At 46.6% G+C, this 21,705-nt stretch overlaps 1 long non-coding RNA gene across 1 annotated transcript in view; it reads right to left on the reverse strand.

The window, feature by feature from the left end:
• Nucleotides 1-21,705, reverse strand: part of LOC103598332 — a 26,968-nt gene extending 5,263 nt beyond the window's left edge. The window contains exons 1-3 of the long non-coding RNA XR_551194.1: nucleotides 21,592-21,705; nucleotides 13,282-13,348; nucleotides 3,099-3,324 (exon numbers count right to left, since the gene is read on the reverse strand). This is a non-coding gene — a long non-coding RNA (uncharacterized LOC103598332). The remainder of the gene's footprint in view (nucleotides 1-3,098; nucleotides 3,325-13,281; nucleotides 13,349-21,591) is intronic.

Genomic DNA, 21,705 nt, shown 5'->3' on the forward strand with positions numbered 1-21,705 from the left:
GTAAATGTTTAAACAAAAAAAAAATTAAAAGAAAGAAACTTAAGGTAGCAAGGTATAGGTAAAATTGCAAAAAAATTCAAGTTGTCAGCAGCAGATTGGAGGTGTTGGAGTGAGCAGGACCGAAGCCGTGCTGGGATCTAAAACCACCTGGGCTGTGGGAAAATATTTTTAAAGGGACACGGTTTTTTTCTTCTCTCTTTCCTCCCATCCCCTGACTTTCTTATCTTGCTTGCTAAGTAGAAAAACAAGGCTGTTAAAAACTAATCAGGACCTGCAAAACTAACAGTTCTTCTTTGAGGCTTGCAGAGTTCCAAGAACAGATGTCTGGAGGCTGACCATGGGCGCCAGCGAGGAATCAAAATCCTGCAGAACCCTAAGATAGCATCAAGGACAAGCCAGACAGAGCCTTGGCGAGACCCTGCATCAGCCCCTTACCAATCTCCCTCCTACTCTTCACTCGCTGCTTCCTCCTCCTTGAAAGCCTCGGTAGATCTGAGCCTTTGAGGTGGCTTAGCTTTGCTGTCTCCTCAGGCCTGAGAACAGCTGCCTTCCTATTTTACCAACAATTGACGTCTGAGTCTCTTGTTTCTGTTTTGGCGGCGACAGCCGGACTTGGGTTTGGTAACAGTGGGAGATCAACACATTCTAGTCTCGCTCCTTTTTTGCTTTTCTTGCAGTAAATGGTGACAGATGCCTCACTTTTTAATTATGTCCAGCATTCTGGTTCCAGTAAGGCTCTGAAAAATTGTTGGGGGTGGGGGGACCGTGACTTTCATTCCAAGTGTCATCTGAAGGTCACTAGGGTCTCCTCTATGTATGTCCATCTGCCTTCGGGGACCTAAAGTTTCTGTAAGACAAATGATGATCACCCGCCCACTACAGGAAACTCGAAAGGCCTTTTGTTATCTTAAAAGGAACTCCAGGCAATGATTCAGCTTGCACAATTATCTGAGATGGTCAGCAGCCAGTTTCAGCTGGAGGCTGTCAGATGACCCATGCCTCACTCTTGGAGGGGCTCTGACAACACTTTGTGTCTGTTCTCTCATCTGTTGACATCGTCTCTAATCCTCACCACAACCTGAAGGAGCTGGGGTCACTGTCCCCTCTTTACCCAGAGAACCTGAAACCCGCAGTGGTCCAGCAACCCCCAAGTTCTCACCCCAAAGCTGTGTCTCATTCCAAAGCTATGGCCTATGACTTCTGTTCTGCCTCCTTGCAGGGTTATTGCAAGGGCCAAATTAAATGAGATAATCAGCATTAAGAAGCCTGGTCAGTGACCTACACAGCGCAGGCCTCTGTGTTGACCCAACTTGCTCTGTTTTACAGCCCAGCACCCTGAGTGCAGAGGGTGTAAGTGGTCCCTTAGTAAGAGGCAGCACTGGGATAGTAGACCAGTGGTTCCATCCTGGGACACCTCAGGGCTGGCTTTGGACGCACACCTGTGAGCATTTCCCCTGGGGTTCAACATAGCCCAGACTTTATCCTCCTTCCAACCCGCCATGTTCTAGGCGCTGGGCCACACCAGTCCTTCCATGGACTTGCAATATGTGACCTTTGCAACCTTTGTAAACAGCCCCTTCCTGTGGTTCTGCATAACACTGACTCTGTTTAAGGGAGAAACCTCTGCACCTGGCACGACACCATCTTTCTAACCTGGTGACCCAGCGTCTGTGAGTGAGGATGGCTCACACAGAGGGTTGCACGCAGCGGGCTCAGGGTCCTCCCGTCTGGTGGGGACCCCCTCCATGCTCTTGTCCTCCCCAGGACACCAGGGGCAGGGAGCAGAGGGAGGGGTAGGGAAGGACGGGGGCGGGACAGAAGGACCCACTGGAGCCTGACCCCGTGCAGAAAGTGAGCAAGCCTGTCCTGGGTCACACGTGTCCCGCCTCCCCCAATACACCAGGCCAGAGTAGTTATGGTCTTTCTCTGTAGAACAGGTCCAGGCTTCTGCACCAGCCCTAGCCCTTGATGTGTGTTAGTGGGAGTCGGGAGCAGAGCAATCGATTTGGTCATCCTCATGGCTTTTGTCTAAACTGGCAGTTTAAACAGCTCCTTCCTGCTCAGCCTCTTTAGGTAGAAACACGCAGCCACCCAGGCTCCCCCTGACCCCTTTCGCGGTTCCCCATGCCCCCGTGGTGTATGGCTAGCTCAGGGAGCAGCAGGGGAAGGTATCCTCAGGCGTGTGTGGCCTCCAGGGATGCCCTGGGCCCGACAGCGCCTGCATCTCCCTCCCTCTCCCTCACTCCCTCCTTCTCCTGGCTCAGGGAACACAAGCCCAGAGACTGTCTCCCACATCTTCCACTGAGCACCTGTGCCAGCTGTCCACCCTCTGCTGTGATGCAGGGCCACCCTGCCCTGCTAGGCAGGACCTCAACTCAGAGTCCATGAGATCCGAGGAGAGCTCAAGAGGCCCTAGTGCTGCCTGATGCAAGCTCTGCCGGCTGCCCTGCATCCCGCTCCTCCAGCTCCTCCAGCATCTCCCGCGGGGTGGAAATCAGCTCGGCTCACTGCCCACGCTCCCGTCTCTCCCTTGTCTCTGCTGTCTTCTGGGCTTGGCCAAAGGGGAAGGCTGCTTTTAAATAAAACTAGACCGAGCATCCAGGCCCTGGCCTGGCACTGTGGGGGGAAGAGGTGACCTACCACACGGACAGAGATGCTATGTTGAGGGCAGCCAAGCTCGGCCTTGATTTGCTCCTCAGGAGCTACATGAGCTCAGAAAATCCTTCTCATTCACAATGACTGTCTTTTAAGCCTACTGTCTTACCGCAAATGTCTATTTTTGTATGTTAGAAGACAAATATAACTGTCTTTTCTCTTTGGGTACTTGTCTTCTTTGGATACTTTCCACACTGGGCTGATCTCCCCAGAGAGAAGGCCATGGGCTCAGAAGCAAAAGCAAAAGGGATAAAACCATGTTAACCACGTGGTTCCAAATCTGACCTCCTGAACTCCCTAACAAACACCTCACATCCTCCTCTGGGCCCTGGAGCTTCTGGGACGTGGCCTGTCCTACCTTCACTCCTCACTACTCACACAGCCGATGGTGGCTGGCTGCCAGGGCCTGCACTTGAGTCTAGCCACAGGGGAGGTGACATGACCTTGTGTTCTCACACGGGACTCCGAGGAACAGGGTGGACAGCAAGAGCAGCCTGCTGACTTCGATGCAAGGATGTCCCAGGCAGAGGCTGGCAGGAGGCCTCAGCCCCTCGGCGCCATCAGGCTCATCTCCCCTGGAAATCTTCTCCGCTGACACGGACTCCAGCAGGACACAGGGACTTCTCCCCTTCCTGAGAGAAACCAGTGAAAGAATTTCCACCAGAGATGCTGTGGAGAAAGAGGAAAGGGCCCCGTGGTTTCTGTGAAAGGCTTACTGCATTCTATAACTGACTCCAGTGATCTCGTTACATAAAAATTACCGGAGCCCATTGTTTTGGACTAAGCTCCTGCACAAGGCCCCAACAGACCAGACTAAAAACCAAAACGGAGTAACCCCTGCTAAGTTCCACGTCACCTGGGCTGTGGTGTGACCTTCCGAGAAGTCAAGGAAGGAGCGAACAGCCAATTTCCCAGAAAGGCCAGTTTAATCTTCAACAGGTGTGATAATCAAGTCTGTCTTCATCCTCACACAAGAGATGGCCTGAAGTCACCTAATGTTATTTTCCTATTCTTTTGTCTCCCTGTCCCCACCTTTCACGGAAAGTATCTTTGAAATGACTGATCTGCTTTCGTACTTGTTTCTGCTGTCTTCAGCCTTTTCTGTCTATAAAGCCTTTGCTATTTGTAATAAACTTTATTGTACTTCTCTGTCAGATGGTGTTTCCTGGGTTGATCCTCACATTTGGCTCCCAATAAACTTTAGAAAATTATTTCTTTCTCAACGGCCTTGGTTTCGGTCCACAATCTTACTTACAGCAACTAGTCTACAGAGCAGTCAAGTGTGGTACGTGTTCAGAGCAGCCCCCAGTGCATCATGAAGCTACGTGGGGCATGTCCGGCAATGTCCACACCAGCTTCAGGAGGAGTTTGCACACTAACGTGCTTGGCCGTTTGCGTGAGGCTGGCAGGTTGCTGACAGTGCCAGGTTCTGTGCTGGAATCAGTCTGGAAGGATACTGTGGGCCAGGCAGAGGATGCCCACCATCCTGCAGAAAACCACAGGCCCCTGGCACAAGGATGCCTTGTGGGAGGGTGAGGGAACATTCTAGAAGGCCAAGGAGCTATCCCTGCAGGCAAAGCCAGCCTGGATCAGAAGGTGCATGTGTGTGGCCCTCTTTTGACCTGGCTGAGATCTATGGGCCTTTTGTGTTTAAAATAGCATCTATGTGATACCTAGGTACAGCCTGTCTTCAAAGAAATGTTCATAGCTTCTGACCCAGGCATTCCCACTTTTAGAATTCTACCCTAAGGAAATAATAGAATATACAGACAACATTTTAGTCATAATGATATTCATCCCAGTGTGAATTATAATAGGAAAAAAACTGTGAACAACCTAAACCCACAACTTTAGGGAAATAGTTATGTAAACAGTAGTGCCTCCCTGAATGTTCCTGCCATGGGCATGATATTAAAATGATGTTTATGGGGAAAAATGTTAATGACACAAGGAAAATAATACACAAAGGGTTTATTATATAAGAGAGACAGCGTTTTATGTGGTCACAATTACATTAAACGTCAGTAAGAACCAAAGCGAGAAAAATAGCACTTAAGTTCTCTGCAGAGGGTGGATGACAGGGGTTTCTAATCACTCATTCGTATTTTTATGCATCTCTAATATTCCTTAACACCCCTAAATCCCTTTTATTATCAGAAATTCCTGAGAACATCCGTCATCTTCCTGAAGAGGTGGGTCCAGCCACACTTAAGTTCTCTGCAGAGGGTGGATGACAGGGGTTTCTAATCACTCATTCGTATTTTTATGCATCTCTAATATTCCTTAACACCCCTAAACCCTTTTATTATCAGAAATTCCTGAGAACATCCGTCATCTTCCTGAAGAGGTGGGTCCAGCCTGGGTGGGCTGGAGATGGCTTCCCAGCCTAAGCCGTGCCAGAACACGTCTGTCTCCTGGGAATTTTGGATCGGGAGCTCGTGACTCAAGGTAAGTGGCACTGGGCACAGAGTTGAGGCTGCCTCGATGGGACCACAGTCCTGCACCAATGCACACTGAAGGGGAGGGCCCAGGGTCTGCAGAAAGAGAAAAGAGGGGCCCAGAGAGCCAGGATGCAGGACCGTGCTAACAACGCCCCAGGTTCTCATTCCAGGACCTGTGGAGTCATCTGGTCTTCCTGTCTTTTTGTTCTTTGAGCCCCGCTTGTGTCCTGCTACATCATCAGTTTGGCTTGTGTTCATCTGAGGGGTCTGTTTTCATTCCAGCCAAAGGAGTCTAGAAAGCCTATGGGAGCTCAAACCGGGGTCTGTCGGTAATCCTGCCCAGGACTTTGAATGGTAGACAAGCAGTGTGACAACGGATAGTTTTGCAGTAGTGCTTGTCACCCCAAAACCCTTTCTAAAAGTACCATGTTGTTCAATGATTGCAGGATAGTGACAAGTCCCACACCTGGGCCACTGTAGTGAACTGAATGATGTACCCCCAAAACTCATTGAAGCTTGAATTGTGTCCCCCAAGTTTTATGTATTAGAACTTAGCCCCCACTGTGACTGTTAAGAGGGTGGGAAATCCTATTATGGTAATTGAAAGGTGGAGCCTTGAAGAGGTGATTGGATTGTAGGACCGTGCAGTAGTGAATGGATTAAAAATGGTGGTCAGGGGTGTGGTTCTGAGGGCTTTAAAAGAAGAGGAGAGTCTGTCTTGCTCTCTGCTCTGTCTGCTTCCACCATCTTACAATGTGAGACCCCTGGGTCACTGTTGCCACCTCCAGATGGACTTTGGACTTCTCAGCCTCAGAAACTGTAAGCAATAAATTTCATTTTCTTTAAAATTACCCAGTTCCAAGTATTTTGTTATAAGCAACACAAACGGACTAATACAACCACCTCAGGCAGAAATAGAGAGGAGAACACAAATCCTAAGCACACAGCCAGGCGCATTTCCATAAAGTACACACACCCAACAACCAACACCAAGAACAAGAATCAGAGCATGACCAGCACCCCGAAAACCCCCCATGCCCATCCAGCCCAGCCCCCAAGGGTGATCGCTATCCTGGGAGGGGTACGGAAGGACAGGGGCGGGACAGAAGCTAACACAAGTTAGCTTTCCCTGTTCTTAACATTTACATGAATGGCATCAGACAATGTGCACTCTAGTGATTCTGGCTCTTTCATTCAACACTATTTGGGGCAGACCATTTTTTCAAACAGCCACACAGAACTGAGGCTCCTTGACTTACGATGGGGCTACATCTCAATAAACGCATTGTTGAGAATATTGTAAGTCGAAAATGCACTTAATGCTCCTAAGCTACCAAACACCATCGCTTAGTCTAGCCTATCTTAAACATGCTTTAGCCTACAGTGGGGCAAAATCATCTAACATAAAGCCTATTTATTTGTTGACTACTGTACTTAAAGTGAGAAACAGAATAGTTGTATGTTTACTCAAGGTATGGCTCCTACTGATTGCACATCGCTTTTGCACCATCACGAAGTCAAAAAATCGTAAGTCAAACCTCCTAAGTTGGGGCCTGTCTCAGTCAGAAACCATCTATACTTCCTATTCCACACGCTCTTCTCAAAGCTTGCCACTCTCCCACTGAGCGGAGGACTTTAATTCCTCTTCCTTTGAATCAGCGGACCCACGAGTTGCTTACAGACAAGGCGGCAGAAGGGATGCTGCATGACTCTGAGGCTCAAAGACTATGCCCTATTTGCCAAGACTCTCACTTTTGGAGCCCTGAGCCTCCATGTGGGAAGTCTGGCTTTCCCAAGATCGTCATGCTGTGAGGAAGCCCAGGCCACATGGAGAGGCCTCTCAACAGCCCAGCTGAAGTACCAGTGACACCCAGAGCTCATGGCCAGACACATGAGTAAAAAGGAATCCAGATAATTCCAGTCATTCCAGCTAAGGTTGCCAGATTTAGGAGAGAAAAAAATGCGGACATCCAGCGAAATTTGAATTTCAGATAAACAACAAATACTGTCTAGTATAAGCATGTCCATAATAGTTCATTATTTATCTGAAATTCAAATTTAACTGCCCGCCCTTTATTTTATCTGGCAACTCTACCCCCAGGAATTAAGTGTGCCTAGCTGAGGACCCAGACCCACAGAACAGAGACAAGCCATTCCCACTAGGACCTGCCCAAATTCCCAAAACTCATTTGCTTAATAGAATGGTTTTTTAGGGCCGGCCCAGTGGTGCACTCGGTAGAGTGCAGCGCTTGGGAGCGCGGCGGCGCTCCCGCCGAGGGTTCGGATCCCATATAGAGACTGGTTGAGTGCGGTGCGGGCTCGACACCAAGGGTTGCAATCCCGTTGCCGGTCGCGGTACGGACGCGACACTGAGGGTTGCGATCCCGTTACCGGTCATGAAAAAAGACAAAAAGGAAAAAAAAAAAAAGAATGTTTTTTTAAACTGCTGAGTTTTGAGGCGATTTGTTATGCAACAGAACAACCAGATTAGAGAAGCACCCGTGCTGTCACATGCAGCCGTAGTTCATTCATTCTGTGTGTGTGGTGTCTCCTGTGTGACCATATCACCACATGTCTATCTACTGTTGACAAGCACATAGGTGGCTATTATGACGGGTGCTATGAACACTCTTCTACATGTCTTTTGGTAGAAATATGCAATCATTTCCCTTGGGTATATTCCTAGGAGTAGAGTTGCGGGATCATGGGATAGGTGTATGTCTAGCTTAAGTTTTCCACAGTGGTTGTACCAATTTACACTCCCATCAGCAATGTGCCAGAGTTCCTGCTGCTCCATGACCTCCCCACTACTTGCTGTTGTTTTTTTTATTAGTTTTTCTGGTGTGTGTGATGTGATAAGGCAGTTTTTTAAAAAATAGCTCCATGACATGTCCAAAGTCACAAGGAGCCAGATTAAAGGAGATCCCATTGATCAAAGGTGGGACACTATAAGCATCTAAAAGAAAAATTATTACAATTGATTAAAACACATTAAATATATAAAAATTCACAAGTTTATAATGATATTCAAAGTAAGGGAAAGCCAAAAAAAAAAAATCTAATTTGCCACTATTGTGGGTACCTGTTGCATATCAACTCCTTATTCTGAAAATTATAAAGTGAAATAACTAAGTATGCATCATGCCTTACTTCTACACACTGTAATTCTGGGTTACCAAATAACTCTCACTGATGTGGGAAAGCTCTTCTTTGCAGAATGATTCCACTTATAAATGTAGAAATAATAACAGAAGTTTAGCTGAGTCAGGCAACAATCACCAATAAACGTCCAAACCACTGGTGATAGTCATAGGCTGCCAAAGTCTTACCCTATAGGGAAAAATGTGCCTTTACAAGGGAGGGATCAAGCTGTCACCACCTGAACCCACTGGTCAAAAGTTACATCACTGACAGCAAAACACCAGACATCCTGCGCTTCCTGCCCTTATGCAAAACACAGTATCCACCACCAGCCGTGAAGTGTTTTTGCTAAAAATGTTTTAACTACATCCAATAAATCCTTTAAAGGTAACTCCAACTTTATAGGAAACAGAGGAAATGGAGAAATAAGTAATAAATTGCCACAGAAAATAAGTAAATAAATTCAGAATGAGGGACAGGCTACAGGAAAACGGACCTGGTCTCTTCAACAGGTCGACGGCATGAAAAAATCTAAGGGCTGAGGGAGCAGAGAGACTCCTTGAGATGTGGCTAAGTAAGAGAGGTGGATTCTGTGCAGATTCTGATTTGAACAAATCACTCACCAAAAGATATTTTTGAAACTATAGAGATATTTGAATATAAATTGGACGTCAGATATTAAGAAATTATTGCTAATTTCATTTAGTGTAATAATGGTACAGTGATTATGTTAGAAAATGTACTTATGTTTTTAGAGATGCATACTGAAGTATTTGGAATAAAATGTAATATCCATAATTTGCTTTAAACTACCTCAGATCAGATATTAAGAAATTATTGCTAATTTCATTTAGTGTAATAATGGTACAGTGATTATGTTAGAAAATGTACTTATGTTTTTAGGGATGCATACTGAAGTATTTGGAATAAAATGTAATATCCATAATTTGCTTTAAACTACCTCAGCCAAGAGTTATAGCAATAAATGAAATAAACACAGCAAAATGTTCATAACCGTTAATCTGGGTAATGACGTGTCAGTCCTGGGCTTGCCAATCCTCGGGTCTAGTCCTGCCCATGCCCTGCTCTTCCCTGAATCACGGGGCTGACACTTCTGACCAACTGGCTAAAAACTGGGAGGGGGGGTCCCCCGACCCCCTCAGGTTCAGTAATTCATTAGAATAACTCACAGACCTCACTGAAAGTGCTACACTTACACAATCACAGCTTTACTATAAAGATACGACTCAGGAGCAGTCAAACGAAGCCAGCTGGGTTGGCCTGGGAGGGCCCTGGATGCAGAGCCCCCGCGTTCTCTCCCATGCAGTCAGGATGTGGCTTCTTCTAGGTGCGTCCATGTGCTCATCAATCAGGAAGCTCCTCTAGCTTTGGGGGTTCAGTTTCTTGGACTCTTATTACATCACTGGCTGTGTTATTGAGCTCCGTCTCCAGCCCCTCTCTCCTCCCTGGAGGACCGGAGTGTGGCTGGAAGTTTCTACCCTCTAATGACACACTTGGGTCTTTCTAACATGACCAGCCCCTCCCTTGAAACGACCTGAGGGCCCACCAGGAGTCATCTCATTAGCTTAAACTCAGCGTGGTCCCCTCAGGAAATCCCAAAGGCTTCAGCTCTGTCAGGAACTGTGGACTAAGACCTGCCCCTGTTCTCTTATTACACCACGATTACAGTATCCCCTTCGCTCCAGACCCACGTGCCCTTCTTCACAGATGTTCAAAGCCAAGGCCCTGACACTTGTGTCTGGTTCTGAAGTGGGAGCAGTCTTGCGGAGGACTTTGCCCTTAATCTGAGGGGTCACTGCTAACTCCGCCCAGTTAGTGTCAGAATTGAGTTAAATTGCAGCTTCCTTGGGGAAGCTCAACCCCACCTGCTTCCTAAAGACTGCCTGTCACTCAAATTCCCCGGGGTTGGTGCAGTTCAAGAGGTTACCAAGATCACCCTCAGGTTTAATCATTTTCTAGAAGAACTTACAGAATTCAAACAAAGCTGTCATGCTCACAGTTATGGTTTGTTATAGCAAAAGGATACAGATTAAAGAAGCTTTCAGCTGTCCTCTTCAAATGAAGTTGTGTGGACAGCACTTACTTGTCCCAGCACGTGAGAGCCTGCGTGAAGCATTGCCAACCAGGGGGACTCACCTGAGCCTGTGTCAGGTTCTCACTGGGGGTCAGTTACACAGACATGACTGACCATAGTCTCCAGCCCCTCCCAATGCCCACATCATAAATCGCATTGTTGGTACAGAGTATCTGGCATGGCCCAAGGCCCAGGATACTCTTATCAGTCAGAACATTCCAAGGGCTTAGAGGTTACCAGGAGCCAGAAGCCAGAGTCAGGGGCCAAACTTTTCTTCAGACAAGATTTCTTTACTGCACAGTGGGCCTATTTAAAACTTTGTGACCCCATCTCCCGTGGATATGGTAATTAGACCAGAGATGGCTATTCCAAGCTAGGTATGCTGACTCTGCAAGGGTATGAGAATCAGTATGCAGAGACGTTATATCAGGGTTTCTCAGTGTGTGGCCCTGACCACTTGGAGTGCTTGTTAAGAAAAAGGATTCTCAAAAAAAAAAAAAAAAAACAGAAAATAACAAGCGTTGGCAAGGATGCAGAGAAATTAGAACACTTGTGCACTGCTGGTGGGGTGTTAAATGGTGTAGCCACTGCGGAAAGCAGTGTGGTGGTTCCTCAAGAAATGAAACACAGAATCACCATGGTCCAGCAATCCCACTTTTGGGTAGACACACAGAAGAACTGAAAGCAGGGACTTGAGGAGGTATGTGCACATCCATGTCCACAGCAGCATCATTCACAACAGCCAAGAGGTGGAAAAAACCCACATGTGCATCGATGTATAAATGGATAAACCAATTGTAGTCTATATATTCAATGCACTCAATGTACAGCCTTAACAAGGATGGAGGTTCTGACATGTGCTATGACACAGATGAACCTTGAGGACATATGCTAAGAGAAACAAGCCAGTCACAAAAGGACAGATCCTGTATAATTCCACTTATATGAGGTCCCTAGAGTAGTCAAACTCATACAAACAGAAAATAGAATAGTGGGTGCCAGGGGCTGGGGGAGGGGGATTGGGGAGTCAGTGTTTAATGTGTACAGAGTTTCAGTTTGGGGAAAATGAAGAAGTTCTGGACATGGAGGGTGGTGACGGATGCACAAAAGTGTGAATGTGCTTAATGCCACTGATTCTGTACACTTGAAGATTATTAAAATAGTTAATTTTATGTTGTGGGTATTTTACCACCGTAAAAAAGAAGAGAGAGAACATCATGCAGGAGAGTGGGGAGGCCCCTAGATCTTAGCACAAACCTACTGAGTTCATGTTGCCCTCACCCAAAGAATGTATTAAGAACCTGCTGTGGCTACAGTCTGGGTGCTGGGGGATGTTAACAGAGGCATAGGGGACCAGCAGCTATCGCCCTCCAATTGCTCACAACCTAACCAGGGACTCACAACAAGCAGAAGTAGAAAGCAGAACAAGACAATGTGTAGTTATGTACTTAAACTTTTGCCTTCACCCCTACAGGGAAAAAAAGGTTAAGATTTCAGAGAAGAACTTGACCAGAGTGTTGCAGGAGGTCAGGGAAGAGATGTGGGGAGTTCAGACCAGAGTCAGGCCTGGACAGGAAAAGATTTTCCTCATTTCAGTCTGGGATACCTCAATCTCTGTGAACATTTATTACAGAAATCTGAAAAGGAATTCAAATTTATAACACCAAGGTCAAGGGTTCAGATCCCCATACCAGCCAACCCCCAACCAAAGAAATCTAGCATTAAAGAAGAGGAAGGTTAAACAAACAACTGAACAAATGAATGAATGTATGAATGAATGACTAAGTAAGGCAAAAATCAAACAAAAGGTAAAAGAAATCCAACCGCAGGAATTCAGAGAAGGGACAGCAAAGTTCTTCCTCGTGCTCAGGGATCTGGGAAGGCTCCGTGGAGGAGGCGGCATCTGAACTAAGCTTTGAAGGATCTCCATGCGTGGAAATGAGACACTATTCCAGACAGAAGGAGCACCACAAGCAAAGGAACAGAAGTGATATAGTTTGGATATGTTGTCCCCCTAAAGCTCATGTCAAAATCTGATCCCCAATGTGGCAGTGTCAGGAGCTATTCAGGTCATGGGGGGTGGATCCCTGGTGAATAGATTAATGCTCTCCCTTGGGGGGGGAGGTAGTGAATGCGTTCTCGTTTTATTAGTTCCCACCAGAGCTAGTTGTTTTAAGGACCCTAGCACCTTGCCTTCCTCTCTGCTCCACCATTCTCGCCATGTGATACCCTGTATTGCTGTCACCTCACCAGTTGTGTTCCCAGGACTGTGGACTTTCAACCTCCCAAACTGTAAGCAATAAAAATTGTTTATTTATAAATTACCCAGTTTTAGGTTATTTCTGTTATAAACAACAGAAATGGACTAACACAAGAGGTCTATCAGGGATCAGCAGGCTGATCAGCGACCAGTGGAGGAACCGCGGGGCAGGCATTTGCAGCCATCTCTCATACTTCCACATCTGAGACCGAACGGCCCCCTTTCTCCATGACGGCTCTCTATGCCCAACTACCAATCATCTCGCAAATCCAGCTCACCTCCCCCATTCCCTCCACGCTTTCTTCCCACGACTGTGACAGTCTGTAGCAGAGCTCTGCTTGTGCCCAAAGATACGGTCCCTCCTAGGATTAGAGCCTGCCCTTTTTAGGTGGGCATATGGCTGCCCAGGATAAAGACTATACTTCCCGCCTCCCTGTAACTGAGTGGACTAAGTTCTGGCCAACGGGATTTGAGCAGGTGATGTTTGGAGCTCAAGAACGATATGCTTCAACATCTGCATTTTTTCTTTTTGCTGGTTGTGTGATGGAACGGATTAGGCAAGGAAGTGGCAGACAGAGAGTTGGAGAGTCAGAAATTTATTGCGCAGGTGGGCCACAGACAAGCTAATGCTCTGAAATTCTGGGCCCCAAACCCAGGTCTTACAGGGTCTTTTATAGGCGGACTCTTACCTTTCAGTTTCTTCAACATACATCTCAAGCAGGCAGCTGCTAGTTTCGGCCTCAGAACTCACGTGACCTAAGAAAGTATGCAAGCAAGATTACAGAAGTGAGGAATGCAGGCAGTTGATAACTAGCTTGGCTGACTCTAAGTGGCCTTTAGATAAGTACATTTAGTTACAGAGGCATTGTGCAGGCTAGGTAAAAGTTTAATTTTGAATTTTTCCAACAGTTGGAAAGCAGGTGTGACGAGAGGAAGACAACACTGTAGGGAGGGTGGGGCAACACCAGAAGGAGCTGTCCTCATCGTCCAGACGGATACCCAAGAAAGAAACTTCTGTCCTGTTCAAGACACTGCGATTTTGCTTTATTTTTAATTTACAAACAATAATTGTATTTATTTATGGGATATAATGTGATGTCTTGATATACATGTACATTGTGGAATGGTTAAATCAAACTAATTAATATATCCACCACCTCACATGCTTATTTTTTGTGGTGAGGATGTTTAAAATCTGCTATCTCAGCAATTCTGAAGTATGCAATACATTATTAACTGTAATCACCTTGCTGTGCAACAGATCTCAAACATTTCTGTCTAACTGAAAATTTGCACCCTTTGACCAACATCTCCCCAGTCCCCCAACCCCAGCCTCTGGTAACCACCATCGTACTCTCTGCTTCTATTCCACATGTAAGTGAAATCACATTGCATTTGTCTTTCCATGACTGGCTTATTTCACTTAACAGAATGTCCCCCAGTTCATCCGTGTTGTCGCAAATGACAGAATTTCCATTTTTTATGGCTGTATAGCATTCCCCTGTGTATTTATACCACATTTTCATTATCCATTCATCTACTGATGGACACTTAGGTTGATTCCATATCTTGGCTATTGTGAATGAACAGGAATACAGACATCTCTTAAACACACTGATTTCATATCCTTTGGATGTATAGAAAGAAGTGGGATAGCTGGATCATATGATAGGTCTGACTTCACGCTCTTGAATAGGATTACTGTCCTTATAGAAGAGGCCCTAACCCTAACCCTAACCCTTGTCCCTTCCACCATGTTAGGACACATAGAAGGTGCCCTCTGTGAAGCAGGCCAACTCCTCACCAGATACCAAATCTGCTAGCAAATCAATCTTGGACTTCCCCAACCTCCAGAACTACAAGCAATAAGTTTCTGTTGTTTGTAAATTACCCAGTCTACAGTATTGTTACAGCAACTCAAATGGACTAAGATACCTCTTATCAGATGTGTCGTTTGCCAACTACTTTCTTCCATTGCCTAGGCTGTCTCTTCACTCTTTTGTCTCCTTTGCTGTGCAGAAGTTTTTTAGTTTAATGTAATCCTATTTGTCTATTTTTGTTTTTGTTGCATGTGCTTTTAAGGCCATGTCCAAAAAATCAGTCATGGGGCTTCTCCCCTGTTTTCTTCTTGTTTTTTTACAATTTCAGGTCCTACATTTAAATCTTTAATCCATTTTGAGTTAATTTTTGTATATGGGTGAGATGAGGGTACAATCTCATTTTTCACTCTTCTGGTTATTAAGTTTTCCCACCACCATTTATTGAAGGGACAGTTCCTTTCCCATTGCGTGTTCTTGGCATCTTTGCTGAAAATCAATCAACATAAACGCATGGGTTTGTTTCTGTTAAAACATGATCAGTTTGAGACTTAATGACAATTGCTCCTGTATCTTAAAACATACAATCATTGCACTGTATGGCAGCAATGTGCCCACACTTCTTTCTCCTGAGCCAAGATGTGGCGGGAAAAGGCCTTGTACATTGTGGCCTCCACAGCCCTCAGCCCCTTCATTCCTGGCCACTAAGACTCAGAAGCAACTTCTCGTACATCCTCTTATCCTACCCTTCTGAGCCTCTCCTAATGGCCATTTTACGTGTTATTGCTGTCATTCAAATAATGACCTAATGCCTATGTGCCAGGCCAGAAGCTGAGTGTGTATCTGTACAAATCTTCACAGCCACTCTGCAAAGTAAGCCCTTCTCTACAAGTAACAGCATTACTGCCTGTGCTTTCAGGTCCCTTGACTCCTCCCGCTCCATGCTACACAAAGCCTGGCTGAATTGATTTTCCTCCTGCCTCACTCTGAGCCCAACAGTTCATATGGCCAGGGGACTGGTTTCACTTTAAACTCAAGACCACAAGCTGGCGGAGGCTTTCTGGAACCTGGACACATGGGCTGGGCAGGACTCACTTCCGCTTTTCTGGGGGGCCATCCTGAGAAGACAGAGGCTGGAAACCTCGACACAATGGTACGTGGGAGAAAGTTGCTCTTTAGGTATCTTTCCTAAGCCTGTGGGACAGCATTAAAGGCAGAAACCAAAATTACATGTTAATGATATTCAGAAAAGAGGAGCAAGCTAATAACACCAAGGCCACGGGTTTGGATCCCTATATAGGGATGGCCGGTTATTTCACTTGGGAGAGCGTGGTGCTGACAACACCAAGTCAAGGGCTGAGATCCCCTTACCGGTCATAGCAAGCTAATAACACCAAGGCCACGGGTTTGGATCCCTATATAGGGATGGCCGGTTATTTCACTTGGGAGAGCGTGGTGCTGACAACACCAAGTCAAGGGCTGAGATCCCCTTACCGGTCATCTTCAAAAAAAAAGAGGAGCAAGGCGCAGCACTCCAGGACCGCCCCCTAGATGGCTGCGTCACACCGTCTCCTCCTCTCCTCCTCCTTCCTCGCCCTCAGCTGATGGCCACCTTGCCCCTTCTTCCACTGAGAAATTAAAGCAATCTGAGGAGAATGTCCTCATCTTGCCACTACTAAATCTGCAGGCACCTGTACCTCATCCAAATCACACAGGCTGCGAATGTGGGAGGGGTCACTCTGTGATGGAAAATTGGGATGCCATGTCCACAAAAAGGAGGACTGGGTGCTGGGTAAGCAAAAACAATGCCTGTTCCTGCGATCCACAGCGTCCCACTGGACGTGGGTCCCAAAGACCCTACTCCCACTCTGGCTTGAATAGGTAGCAGTGACATAACTACTCATTTAAAATCTCTGGGCCTCAGTTTCTTGACCTAACGAAGAGAGGTAACAGCATCCTCCTGGGGCTGTGAAGAGAACGTGAAACCATGCGTGTGAAAGTGCCCAGGGAGATGCCTGGTGCAGGAAGCTCACCCCTTGCTCATTTCCTTTCCACTACTAACTCAAGTCTCTCTGCAGCAACCAGACACACATCACCTTTCTTGCAAGAAAAAGCTGCTATAAGAATTGCAAAGGCTGGCCAGTTAGCTCAGTTGGTTAGAGTGGGTGTTGACAGCACCAAGGTCAAGGGTTTGGATCTCCGTATTGGCCAGTCATCAAAATATATATATATATATATATATATATATATATATATTATATAATAACAGCTACCACTTCTTGACTGTTCGCTGTGCACCACACGCATCGTCAGGTAGAACAGCCTCATATGGCATGTGGGCTGCTCTGCACAGCTCCAGGGACCACCCATGCCAACTGCAGTGAAGGTGGTGCCGCCCAGGAAAGGCAGAGCACAGTCCCAGGCTCCTGCACCGACAGTCCTCACACACACCATGAAGAGGGGTCTAGCGCAGAACCTTATAGCAGGTTAAGAAACTTGCCCAAGGTTTTTAGCTGTTAAATGACGTGGACAAATGGCAACCATACATTGTGGCCTCCACATCTGAATTCTCGGAATTCTTCACGTGGAGATAAATGCTCACACATCAGGAAGGCCTTCAAGCTCACTCACTCCACCCGCCGACCCGCCGTGGCCTCAGAGGACTAGGCGTCTGCCGTCTCTCACTGTAGGATGTTTATAGACAGCAGATACCTCTCTAAAGGCCAAGAACCCTCCCAAAGTTGTTTACTTCAAAACAATGAGTTTCAGATACTTTTTAAGAAAACACTTTATTAGTCACAAATAAATCCAATTTTCTTTTTGACAGGCTTTCATGACAGGTTTTGCCAAAACTTGCAGTAGTCATCTGTGGTCTTAACCACGTAGATTTGGGGAGGTGTCCACAGTCACTACATCTCCCAGGCCACCAAGCTGTGTGGTACTCAACACTGTTCTTATGAAATACCACGACCCCTCACTTATGCTGAGGGCAACCTCTGCCATCAAGAGCACATCTGAGAGTCAAAGGAGACCCCGTGTGTGTACATCAACCCCCAGCCATCGCTCCACGAGAGGACATGCTGTGTGCACTGCACTGCATCCTGCTTCTTCACTTAACAGCCACTCCATTATCTGTTTACTGACTCTCAGCTCCACATCTACCCTCCTCACCCTGCTCTGTGGTGATGGAGCTGGATTCCACTTCATTTGCCAGCTGGCACGAGGGAGCCACAGGGCAGAAATTGCTAAAAACCAAGCACAAAATTTAATTGTGCAAGTGGCTGGGTTTACAACAGTTGAACTCCACCTTGCCAAGTACTTCAGCCACTTCTAGGCACAGGTGTCTTAGCATTTGAAAGCACAGTCCCAGATTTCTGGCCCTGGCATAACTGCTTACAAGCCTCACACACATTTGTCAATAACACCTTGACTTGGGGGGCCCTAGAGGTCTGTCCTCTGAACGACAGGAGGTTCCATGAATCCAGGTCTACCCAGGAGACCCACTGTCTGAAACCCTCTAATGGAAAGTAGTGGCCCAGCATTCCAGCACTTTTCTCAGAACTGCTAGAGCTTGCAAAAGAGAGAACTCTTTAACTGGAGGCTGGGACACCACCTGCAAGCTGCTGGTGCCTAACACAGCACCAAGCCCAAGGAAGCTACTCAATACATGGCTGACTGAACCCAAATACACCTTAATGTTCCAAATGTTCCTACTTTGAATCTCTGGACTAGAACTGGCTGAGTTCAACACGTGAGGCATGAGAAATGACCATGACGAGTCTCCACCTGGATGACCCCTGTTAGTGAATTTCCTCAACATCCTCAGGCCTCTTCCACCCACCCCCATCTCACCTGGGTCACCAGCTCCAACCCTAACCCTCTATCACACCTTCTATATGTTCAGCTTTTCCCAGACATCTGTGCCTGGGTGTCCCTGAGCTTTCCAAGGTCAGGGTGTCCCACAATGAGTCCAGTCCTTGTCCCCCAACTGAATCCTCCTCCTGAAGTCCCTCTCAATGACAAAAGCCAGCCGCAGCTGTGGCCTCCAGCTCCGAGGCATGGCCTTTCCCCCAACTCACCCATCTGATGCACCCCACCTCAGGACTCCTCCACTGGGGGATCCCCATTTTCCTCTCTCTCCTCTCTTCAGCCTTTGGCAGCACACTGACCTCCCTCTCTTTACAAATTCCCTGTGAGGCAGTACAACTACATACGGAGACACTGAGACCACACAGGCAGGTGTCTCAGAACAACTGGCAGTATTCAGAGCAGAGGACAGACAAGGGCTCCCTTTGCTGCCAGAACACAGGCTATTGTGGGGACAAGACGGCTGTAAAAGGGTGAGGCAGGCAAGCGACCAGAGTCCCTCCCCACCATTTCCCCAGCATGCCCTGAGTTTCCAAGCCTAGGCCTGGGTGGGCTGCCCCTCCCTGCCCTCTGTTGAGTGGAAACCCATTCATTCACTTACTGCAAACATACAGACCTTAACCGATTTCCAAATTGTTTTGCAGAAGCGCTTCAAGCTGTTCAGTTTTCATTACTTAATTTGCAGTTATTTCTGATGTTTATTTGATGTGGAGTAGTAAACACAATTTGAGAAAAAAATGACTTAGATCTTGTATTGCTTTATCCAAAATTAAATTTGATAACTTACTGCCAAATTAAAACATCCAAATTTTTTCTAAAGTTTTAGCTGAAACTCCATATTCTCTCTAGAATTATACTAGCGCTTTTCACACAAAATCCGGACAATTTTCTTACTGTGGCAAAATATTCCAGTGACATTTTTATGAAAATGTTTCTGAATAAACATAATTTTTCTGGGCCAACCACAATAAAGTTCAATACATTGTATTAAATGTGCTTCCCAACACCATAAGATCAACAAAAACCACTAGTAGGGCTAAAAATTCTGACAATATCTTCTAAGTCTTATTGATCACTATCATAACATTTTTGGAAGTTTTAAGTTTTCAAATGTTTAATGTATGAAACCGATTGTGTTCTTTCAAATATTTTCTTCATTGATAATCACAGGTTTTCTTCACTTGAACCACAAGTTTTAATAGCATTTGGATGAATTATATACATGTTTAGCACTTTGATCTTTTAACAACAGAACTTTTGAGCATCCAACATTTCTGTCACTAGCAACGAGTCAAATTCTTGGTTGAAAATATCCAAGTTAATTTTCATTGCGTAACTACATATTTTATGTAATGAAATACAGATTTTATTTTGTGCTGACTCTTGTACAGTACCAAAAGAAGTTCCAGGCTGGATACATTGCTATTATAATTTCATCACTTTTCTTCTGCAGATTAACGATTTTACATTTATTCTATTCAAAAGTAATAAAATTTATCCAGATTTTGTTGTCTCTTCATTCTGGGTATATGTTTCTAACATTTTATAATAAAAACTTAAATGTATAAATATAAAAACACTGCACAAGTCCTATTTTCCAAAGAATTACAATGTGCTAACAAGAAAAGTACTCTAATCTAGTGATTCTCCTAAAGCAATTAATGTCTTGTGAACACACACAAATTTGGCCACAGTCACTATGTCTGTGACTGAAGGGACTAAACATTCAGACACTATGTTATGAATGTTTCTCAGATGTTGCCACACCAGGAAGTCTATCATCAACAGTGCTAACATTTTACAACTACTAGTAAAAGCCAATGAATTTATATTAAATTTATACTAATTTCAATATACTTCAATTACTATGATGCTATTTGCCATGGAAGCATTTTAATATTTCAACCATCAGTATACTGCAGGGTGCATACTCACTAAATATCAGCTCTGGTCTATCTGCTGAATTTAGTCCAGGGGCTGCCAATTTCAGCTTCTGGCTAAAACTCCAGGAGAAATTATCAATGGGTCCTGGAAGTAAAGATTGGGGAGGGGGGGGGGGGTTGCATTTCAGACACAGCTGTAGGTGAGTAGCCAATGCCTTCTTTTGGATGGGGCGTGGATATCAAGTGGTCACACCCGGGCCACTTCACTGACTGACTTTAGGCTAGTCGTTTGAATTTTCTAACCCTGGGTTTGGTTTCTACAAAAAAGACATCCTGGGCCGGCCCCCTGGCGCACTTGGGAGAGTGCAGCGCTGGGAGCGCAGCGGCCCGCCGCGGGTTCGGATCCTATATAGGACTGGCCGGTGCGCTCACTGGCTGAGCGCAGTGTGGGCGACCCCACACCAAGGGTTGCGATCCCCTTACCGGTCACGAAAAAAAAAAAAAAAGACATCCTGGGGCCGGCCCTTGGCTCACTTGAGAGAGTGTGGTGCTGATGGCACCAAGGCCACGGGTTCGGATCCCTATATGGGGATGGCCGGTTAGCTCACTTGGCAGAGCGTGGTGCTGACAACACCAAGTAAAGGGTTAAGATCTCCTTACCGGTCATCTTTAAAAAAAAAAAAAAAAAAAAAAAAAAGACATACTGTACTGCCTGCCAAAATTCCTGAGGCAAGGATTTACAAAACCTGGCTACCTACTAGAAAAGGGAGGGAAAGGGAAATACAAATGGCGATACCTAAATTAACATCGCAAAAAAGCATCTTGCGACATCTGCACCTGCAGCTTCTATCTGTCCAGGTCAAGATTTGGCGCCGCAAAACCTTCGTGAGGCCGCAGCAGCTCCCTCCGCCGCCTCCTCTACACGCTCGCAGCGTGAGGCAGCATGAGGTTACTCACTACAGATGTGTGTCTGAGAGAGGGCTCCAAGCCCTGGCCGGCGTCCCTTGTCCCCACGAGCCCCTTCACACAGCTTTGCTCCGGCCAGACGGAGTTTCCTTCCCCATTAAATCTCGGGCTGTCACACCGCCAAGGCTGCTCGCGTCTCCATTTCTCCTCCAGAATCAGTCGAGGACTGGCACAAGAGCCACCCTCCAGGAGGTCCTCCTGCGTGCCTTCCGGGAGACACCTCCCGAGCGCCGGCCCTGCCCGCCCGCCCTTGAGGACCCACCCCACTGGTCCTCAGGGTCGCTCCGGGGCCCCGCCCCAAGAACGGGTCTCCGAGTCTGCCAAGTGGCCCAACCGCGGAGAGTGTCCCGCGTCTCCACCAGCTCGCGTCCGCTCGGCAGGTGACGACCGGGACCTACTCGTCGCGGGTCGCAGCGGCCGGCGCCGGTGTAGGCCCGCTCGGAGGGACTCCAGTCCGTCCGCTCACCTCGGAGCTGTGAGCGCTGGGAAAGGCACGGAAGTCGCCGGGCCTCCGCGTACGCACACTGTGCCTTGCGCTGGCCTCAGTGTCCCCGCGAGCACACACACCCGGACTCCCGAA

The sequence above is a fragment of the Galeopterus variegatus genome, unplaced genomic scaffold (genome assembly GCF_000696425.1).
Source record: "Galeopterus variegatus unplaced genomic scaffold, G_variegatus-3.0.2 Scaffold2572, whole genome shotgun sequence".
Taxonomy (NCBI): Eukaryota; Metazoa; Chordata; class Mammalia; order Dermoptera; family Cynocephalidae; genus Galeopterus; species Galeopterus variegatus.